The following is an 8,864-nucleotide window of genomic DNA, read 5'->3' as shown; positions in this document are numbered from 1 at the left end:
TCCGGGATATAACGTTATCAGGAATGACCGCAGTAGCAGGGGTAGGGGCGTCGCCATCTTTCTGGAATGCAGCCTTAAATACGCGGTCCTTTACAAACCATCCGACATTGAAGCAATATGTTGCAAAATTCTTGGACAAGCCGACTTGATTGCGGAATGCGTATATCGCGCTACGGGAAGTACTGCCGCCAGTATTGATGTGCTGAATAAAAAACTGCATGATTTACACGTTCAGAACAAAAACGTTATCATGGCGGGGGATTTCATTATTCCCGACGTTGAATGGGATGAAATAGAAACGGGTACGCGAGACCGAGATGCAGGCTCAGCAGTTATAGATACGTGCTTTTCGCATGGACTTACACAAGTAGTACGTGACTTTACTAGGGTCTGCGGTAATCGCAGATCTGTTCTTGACCACTTTTTCTTTTAAGTCATAGCATAGTATCGAGACACTATAGAGTTGACGTTCGGCCGGGGATCTCGGATCACTCGATGGTAAGATTGTCTTTAAATATAGGTTCATTTTCAAGGGCCCCTAGACTTGTTTCATATTACGGACAGTTTCATGAACTCGATGATACTTCAATAACAGATGAACTAGCCTTTTGTTTTGATAAGTTTGAAAAATTAAGTCAAGGTGGATCTGCGCATATTGATGAGTTGTGGCTAAACTTTAAGAGAACGGTTCACAAATGTGTAAGCCGCTATGTTCCTCTCAAACGTAAAACGAAACGAATGCACAGCCCATGGATTACGAGAGAGATCAATGATCATACAACTGAAAAGAAAAGTGACAAGGCGTAGGCCACTTTATAAGCGTACACATGATTCCGTTCTTCATGATGACATGTCAAACTTAAGTAAACAGTTAAAATTAATGATGAAGGAATCCAGGGACAAGTACTATGGTGCCACTATTAATACTTTTCTACGCGAATCACCCCAAAAGTTTTGGAGGCACCTGGCTCCAACTAAGGCAGTCACTAAAATAAGCACAGAACAGGGACTTATTGAGGATGACGGTCATATAGCTTACGCCTTCAATAACTTTTTTGCTAGTGTCTTCACCAGTGATGATGGAAAGCAGTCAACATTTGAGGTACGCCAACAGCTACTAGTTGCAGACGAACTGCGGGTAACGTATGAAGGAGTATTAAACTTGCTGCTGAACCTAAATACAAAGAAATCTACAGGTCCTGATGAGTTACCAGATTTGTTCTTGAAGAGGTATGCTGAATGGACTGCGAAGTACCTCATCATTATCTTCACGAAGTCACTATGGTCAGGCACACTTCCTGAAAAATGGAAAATGAGTGAAGTGATACCCGTATTTATATACGGTGACACCACGTCTACTGCCAATTACAGGCCCATTGCGCTAACGTCAGGCTGTTGTAAAGGGTTAGAACATATTGTTTCTCAGTACATTCGGCTGTTTTTGTCACGGAGCACAATTCTTAGTAACTATCAACATGGGTTTTGCGAGAGATTGTCAACCGTAACACAATTACTAGAACATCCTCAGCATTTCAGTAAAGTTATCGATGGCAAGGGACAAATAGATATGATAATTCTCGACTTCAAAAAGGCCTTTGATAAGGTTAATCATAGAAAACTGTTAATTAAATTAGAGGCTATTTCAGAAGATACAGGTGTGGTCAAATGGGTGGAGTACTTCCTTACTGATCGTCGACAGTTCGTCAGTATTGATGAAAATAGGTCCGGGGTTTGTCACGTAAAGTCAGGTGTGCCTCAAGATTCAATCCTTGGGCCTGTGTTGTTCCTGGTATACATTAACGACCTAATCTAAGAATCGGCCATAGTTACAGCGAGGTTATTCGCACATGACTGTGTCATATTTACAGATGTGAAATCTAGTAGGGACCAGATATGCTTGAATAACTTCTTAGAAAAAGTGCACCAATGGTGCAGCACGTGGCAGATGTCTCTTAACCCAGCAAAGACTGTATGTATGACCATCACACACAAACATGAACCTCTGTCATTCACATACACTCTACAAGGTGAACCACTTCATCGCGTAACCAAGTACAAATATCTCGGAATTTTAACACCTGACCTTAGTTGGACACCACACATTAAAGAAGTAGTAGGGAAAGCCAGCCAAAGAATAGGTTACATCCGACGTGTCCTTAAGCTCACTTCTCCAGCCACGAAACTGACTGCTTATAAAGTGCTCGTGTGCCCAATATTAGAATATGCATGTGAAGTGTTGGATCCGTATTTGAAAGATTCACAGTCAACACTAGAGCAAGTCCAAAGACGTGCATTGCGATTTATTTATTGCCGATACCGTCGGCAAGACGCCGTAACATCACTTTACGCGAGGGCAAACCTGCCCCTACTTAATATCAGGAGGAAGGAAAAATGACTTAGCTTCTTCTATTTAATCATCAATGAGCTGCTACTTGTTGATAAGTTTCGCTACATAAATGAATCTAAGACCCGCATAGTGCGAAATAAACATGGTAGACACGTTAAGGAAAATCCATTTCATAAGTACTGCTGCAAATACTCACTCTTCCTTTCGACAGCACGCGACTGGAATTGTCTCGCTGCAAACTTTGTAAACGCAGGGACTCGTGAGCAATTTTCTGCACTTGTGTCTGAATATTTTCAACAATAGGGCATATAACGCTGTATCGCTGTATTCTATTGTTCCGTTCAATGCCTGCTGTATGTTAATTCATTGTTACCACTCCTGCCTTGGTCCTGATGTGGACCGACAGTATCTGTAAATAAAATAAACAAATATCCTCAAGAAAAAAAATTACGAAAAATTCCCATCACCAAACTGTCTGAACTCCTACTGGGAACATTGTTTTTGTTCGCCTCCATCGTTTGTCATTTCCGTACTTCCACCTATCTTCTAATCGCCTCTTACTAATCGCTATTGCGGGCATGTTTGCTTTCCCCCTGCTCTTGGTGCACCCAAGGGCTTCAAGGAGGCCAGATGTGCCTGAATCGACCACTAGGCAACCTTCACGTTCTAATAAACATGCTGCATCGTTTCCCTAGCTTCGCCGCTGCAAGCACATGTTTCTTCTTTCTTGTTGTATCTCGCTTTATAAATGCGTGTTCTAAGGCATCCTGACCTTGCTTCGATAAATAATCAACTTCACTTAGAATTATAATAAATTGCTTCTTTCCTGATTTCATTTTTCTTTCTTAAGCAGCTACTCATAGCATGCTTTTTTTCCATTGTCACAACCCATGAGATTATCTCAGCCTCCCTAACGTTCCACTTGACGTTCTTTGTTGCCCTGTTGCTCACTATACCGGTCGCACACTTGCTCGCAAGCTTCCTAGTTCGGGGAAGGGACCACACCCGAACTTCTCTCACGATTGACGGGCTGACTAGCTCCAAGTTCTCCGGAGCCGTCCAATGCATCGACTGGCCGAAATTGAAATCAGTCCTGGAAGACTGCTGTCCAGCCGACATACCATCCAGCCTTGGGGACGCAATAAAAGGTGCCTTATAGGTTGCCACACATTTACTTTTGAAAAGCTCTGCACGCACGGAATTCGACATAGAGCTGGAGGAACTTTGGACGATTCGCCGCCGTGCGGAACGAAGATATAGGTGCACAAAGTGCATTCACGATCTGAGATTAGCCACGTGCACACCGAAGAAAATAGAGCGTCGTATGTATGAGCTGGCTTCGCAATGATGGATGTCTTTCTGCCTGTCTGTGGGTCCGCGAAAGCCTTTGTCTCTTCTATGGAGAACCAACTGTTCGTGGCATCCGTGCAACCCTGGACAGTGCCATTCATTTATTTCCCTGGCTCCTTACCTACAATGCAGATAGATTGAGGTCGCAGAATTCTTCTGTATGAGGATTGACGGGGAAGCCAGTTCTACTGGGACGCAGACTCCCGACCACTCACCATTCTCACGTGATCCCCGTATGGAGTGCTCTTCTCGGGATGAACTAGAGACATCGCTTGCTTTATGCAGGCGTTCCTCAGCGCCAGGACCAGATGGAATTACATACCGCGCTCTGTGTAACTTTAAGGAACGAGCTCAAAAGGCACTCCTGCTGCTGTGCAACGACTCGTGGCAGACTGGCATGCTTCCCCAGGAATTGAAGTCAAATCGCCTGGTTCCGCTTCTTAACGCTGGCAAGTCGCCTTTGGACAATGCGTCATACCGTCCAATTGGTCTTACTAGTTGTGTAAAAAAGTAATGGAATGAATGGTTCTAACGCATCTGGAGTGGTACCTAGAGCACTATGAAATTTATCCAGGCACGTTGACAGGATTCACGTACGGCTGCCCAGACAACGTTGTCGACTTGGTAGCCTACGTTGGATTCCAGAAGGCGTGTAAACACTTGTCTGCTGCCTTGTTTCTAGACTTTAAAGGGGCGTACGTTAATGTAACCTCTGAAGCTATCCTTAAAGCGTTAAAAGCAATATGACTTGGTGACAAGCTATATCTCTAGGTTCGTAGCTACCTACAGATGCGATCATCCTACGTGGTCACGGGAGATGGCCCGACACCCCAGTATTACAGCAGCCGTGAAGTCCCTCATGACGGAGTACTAAGCCAACGCTTTTTAATCTAGCCCTTATTGGGCTACTCGAGAGCCTATCAAGCACCGTTCGACTCTCTAGCTCTCACCGACGACATCTGTATCTGGACGTCGTGGGTGACAAGGCTTGGGCTTCACGCTCGGCTTCAGAATGCGGCCTCATCGACAGCATGCTACCTTCGTAAACAAGGACTGGAGGTGGTGTGGGAAAAGTGCGCAGTGGTGGCATTTACCTGGAAGCCAATGTCTACATATGGCATATCAATCAATAGAAAAGTGTTATCGTCTAACATAGTTCAGGTTTTGGGGGGTTGTGATTGACAGAAACCTGTCCTGGACTGATCGCGTGAAGCACGTGAAAAATCAACTGATTGCTATTTGCCATCTGTTCAAGTTCCGTGCAGGAAAGAACTGGGGGGTGTCTACACAATCCACGTTACAGCAGTACAGGGTTTTGTTGAGTGTTGTTGTTTGCTGAGTTCCTCCGGTGTAACCTGCCTGATATATCCAGCACCCCCAAAACTAATTTGCGTACAATTCAGAGCATTCAGGCCCAAGCTCTGAGGATGTGCCTTGGATTACCACGCTGTGCGTCAACTGTCAGAACTATTGCCGTTGCTCAAGGTTATTCAATCACGACGCACATCGCCGTCGAGACGATGCGTACACACTTCAGGCACATTGCCCGGACCTCTTGCTGCCACATCGCCGGGCTCACCATGGAAAGACCCCGCACGCCATTTAGCACAACTATCAGTGCATATTGTGCCTCGCTTACATCGGGGTTGACACGTGCGACCAGGCCGGTGTCTCCTCCATGGTGTTTGTGCCAGATCTACCACCGTCTGCACTAAAGCAATTGAGCTTACTACTGTTGTACGAGAGATACAGCAGCCACGTACATACATGTTGACGGATCGACTACACCGACCAGTTCTGGCAGTGCTGTGTTTATATTGACGAGAGGAATAACACTGAGATTCAAGACGTCAGATGTCACGACGTCTACGGCTGCAGAACTCCCAGCAATACGCAGTGCGCTTCACTTTATTGACCGAGAGCCCTAGTACATGGGCCGTGTTTTCCGCCTGGAGACCGGCTTTACATAGAATTCACTCAGTTCTTCGACGTCGAGCTCACGAATAGCTCACATACGAAATTGTCAAACTTCACCACGACGTCAAATAGAAAGGGTTCATTGCAAGATCAGTAGAGGAGAGAGGAAAGAGAAAAGCAGAAGGCAGGGAGGTTAACCAGAATAACATCCAGTTGGCTACCCTACACCGGGGAAATGGAAAAGGGGAAAACAAAGATCACAGGGAGAGAGAGCAGGGAACGAAAGAAGGAAATTCTGGTGAGTTCGCTCACGCGTGTGGTCTTACAGAAGTAGCATTAATAGTCCCAGAGGGTCGCACAAGCCCATCGTCCTTAAGAAGCACAAAAGCGCCTTCACCGCTTTATGGGCCGACGGGCGATGGGGGCGGTGTTCCAGCAGCACCTGCACAGAAAGCGGCCGATTGTCCAGTTTTTGGAGAGCTTCGGCAAGTTGTTGTCTCTCTGGGGCATATCGTGGACAGTGGCACAACAGGTGGTCGATGTTTTCTTCGGTGCCGCAGACCTCGCATGCTGCACTGTCAGTCACTCGAATTAATGTAGAGTATGCCTTTGTGAAGGCAACTCCTAACCAAAGGCGACAGAGAAGCGTAGCTTCATGTCGAGGAAGTCCGAGTGGAGGTCGGAGTGGCAGGGATGGGTTTAGTCGATGCAGTCGTGTAAGTCGTAAGTTAGGCGAGTTTCACTCGGTCAGTGAGAGACTGCGTGCCAGGTGTCGAAGCTGCCTTGCGGCGTTTGTCCTCGAAAGTAAAATTGGAACAATGTGCTCAGTAGAAATGATCAAGCAGACAAAGCTGCTCGAAAGTCCCATCGAGAACAACAGTGTTCCCATTCCTCTTTCCAGGACAGACCCTGCAAGGCAGCTTCGTCACCTGGCACTCAAGCTCTCTTTAACAGAGGGGTACACCCCAAATATAACGGCGCACCAGGTTGCAAGAACTGAACCTTTCGCCCCAACTCCGACCTCCACCCGGGCTTCCCTTACATGAGGCATCACTTGTATACCGCCTGTGGTTGGGAGTGGCTTTCAGGAAGGCGTACACTACTTTGAGTGGAATGACCGACAGTGCTGCGTGCGATTTCTGCGGCGGCGAAGACCGAACATTTATGGTGCCACTTACATCGATTTCAATCGAAAAAAAAACATTATATATCGCATTGCGACGACTGGAAGGTTAGCGAACCAGACGCATTTCTGGTTGACCTCCCTGCCTTCTCTCTTTCTTTTCACCTCCTCCTTCTCCACTGTGAATCAATGTTTTCCTTGTACAGATATCTGAACACCATACCAGCCCATTTACTTTCTTCCATATTCCCCAGTCGTTCTTCATAATCAATTTTACTTCTGAGCTTCTCTGACTTCAAAATTTGTCTAGCCCATATCACCCTTCATGGCTTCATTTGTAGTCTTCCCGTGAGCGCCCAATACGAGGCGTCCCACTGACCTTTCCTTACAATCGAGTCCTGATTGTACCCCTGACTTCAAGCAAACAACCGCATTTTGAAATGTAAGTCCTCCAACATTGCATATTTCCGCATACCCCGGAGCACCTCGTACCTATTGTATCCCCACAGCGCTCTGTGCTTCCATTCTTGCTGCATTTCTCTTCGCCTTGGCTGTTATTGTTTTTTCTTGTGTTTCGATATGTCGGTTGCTTTCGTTTATCCATATGCCAAGATACTTATATTCTTTTACCAGAGGTATTTCCTGGCCCTTTATTGCCACTGTCAGTTCGCTGTTTTCATTGAATACCCTAACACCTGATTTCTAACGCTAAATTTCAGACGTATATTCTCGCCTTCCTGTCCACAGATATTAGCCAGACGTTGCAAATCACTTTGATTGTTAGTTAGCAACACAATGTCGTCCGCATAAAATAAACCTGGAAGCTGCCGCTCTACTACTGCACGCACCTGTTTGTATGAGAGATTAACCCGATATTACTTCCTTCTAGTGCCCTCTCCATCCCCACCATGTACATCACAAACAGCAGTGGATATAAAGGGCACCCCTGCCTCACTGCCTTGTCGATATCAACTTTCTCCTCGCTCCTCATCTCTTCCCATTCAACGCAAACGGTATTTCCTAGGTGAATCTATCTCAAAAGCTGTGGACAATCGTCGCCTAAGCCTTCCCCTTCCAGAATATCCCACAAAATGTTGCGGTTTCCGTTGTTATACGCTCCTGTAATGTCTAAAAAAGGCCACATATAACAGTCTGCTTTCTACTCTAGATATTTCAATACACTGAATAAGAACAAATTATTTATCATCCAAACATCTGCCTATTCTGAAGCCATTCTGAAGTTCTCCCAAAATGCCATTATTCTCTGCCCATGCTTACAGCTTTAATTTAGTTGCCTGTATTGCTAGCCTGTGTATTACCTATGTAATGGTCAATGTTCTCTACGAGTGAATTCTATCTTTCTCCCCCTTATCGTTATAAATTAAATTCCTTCTTCTTTGTCGTCAATTGTCTGGTATTGGTCTATATTTAAAAGCTTTTTCCACTGCTTTCACCAGAGCTCCCTTGCCTTTTTGGTCCTAGTTCATAAATCAGCCTAACGGGAACCTCGTCTAGCCCTGTGGCTGTGCGCTTAAAAATTTTCTCTTCGGCTTTCTTCTAGCAGAAATTTATGAGCACTAGCTCCTTTTCGATCTGGGTTAGTTTGATGCTATTTTTTTTCTTCAAGTATAACCTCGTTAGTGCCTTGGAAAGAGTCGGCTGTTATTTTTCGGATGTAATTTAATGCCGCTTCCCCTTCCAATTCGTTTCCATCTTCGTCTAGGATATGTTGTATTGTTGTTCACTTCCTGCCTAATAATTTTATGTGGTACGGAGTGGTCTTTCTTTTTTTCTCACCTATTTCTGAGAACCAACGTTGAGATTCATCTTTTATATATTGCTTGCACCAGTATTTAAACCCTAGATTTGTTCTCCCGGTATATTTTCCATTTACTGTCTATTTCATCCTGCGGTAACTGCGCCTTTTTTGGCTGCCTGTGCTCTCGGGATGCTTTCTGTCGTTCGACGATCGCTTCTAGTATCTTCCTGTTCCACCAGCTTTTCTGTTTCTTTTTTCCTTTCCAACGAACAAGTTTCTTTTTCCGCATTTCTGTCCCTATTACACTTAGAAGCTCACTATATTCCCACTCTTTACATGGCCATTTACCAAGTTCTTCCTCGACTCTT

The sequence above is a fragment of the Dermacentor variabilis genome, chromosome 1 (genome assembly GCF_050947875.1).
Source record: "Dermacentor variabilis isolate Ectoservices chromosome 1, ASM5094787v1, whole genome shotgun sequence".
Taxonomy (NCBI): Eukaryota; Metazoa; Arthropoda; class Arachnida; order Ixodida; family Ixodidae; genus Dermacentor; species Dermacentor variabilis.
Note: the sequence above shows the minus strand (reverse complement) of the source record.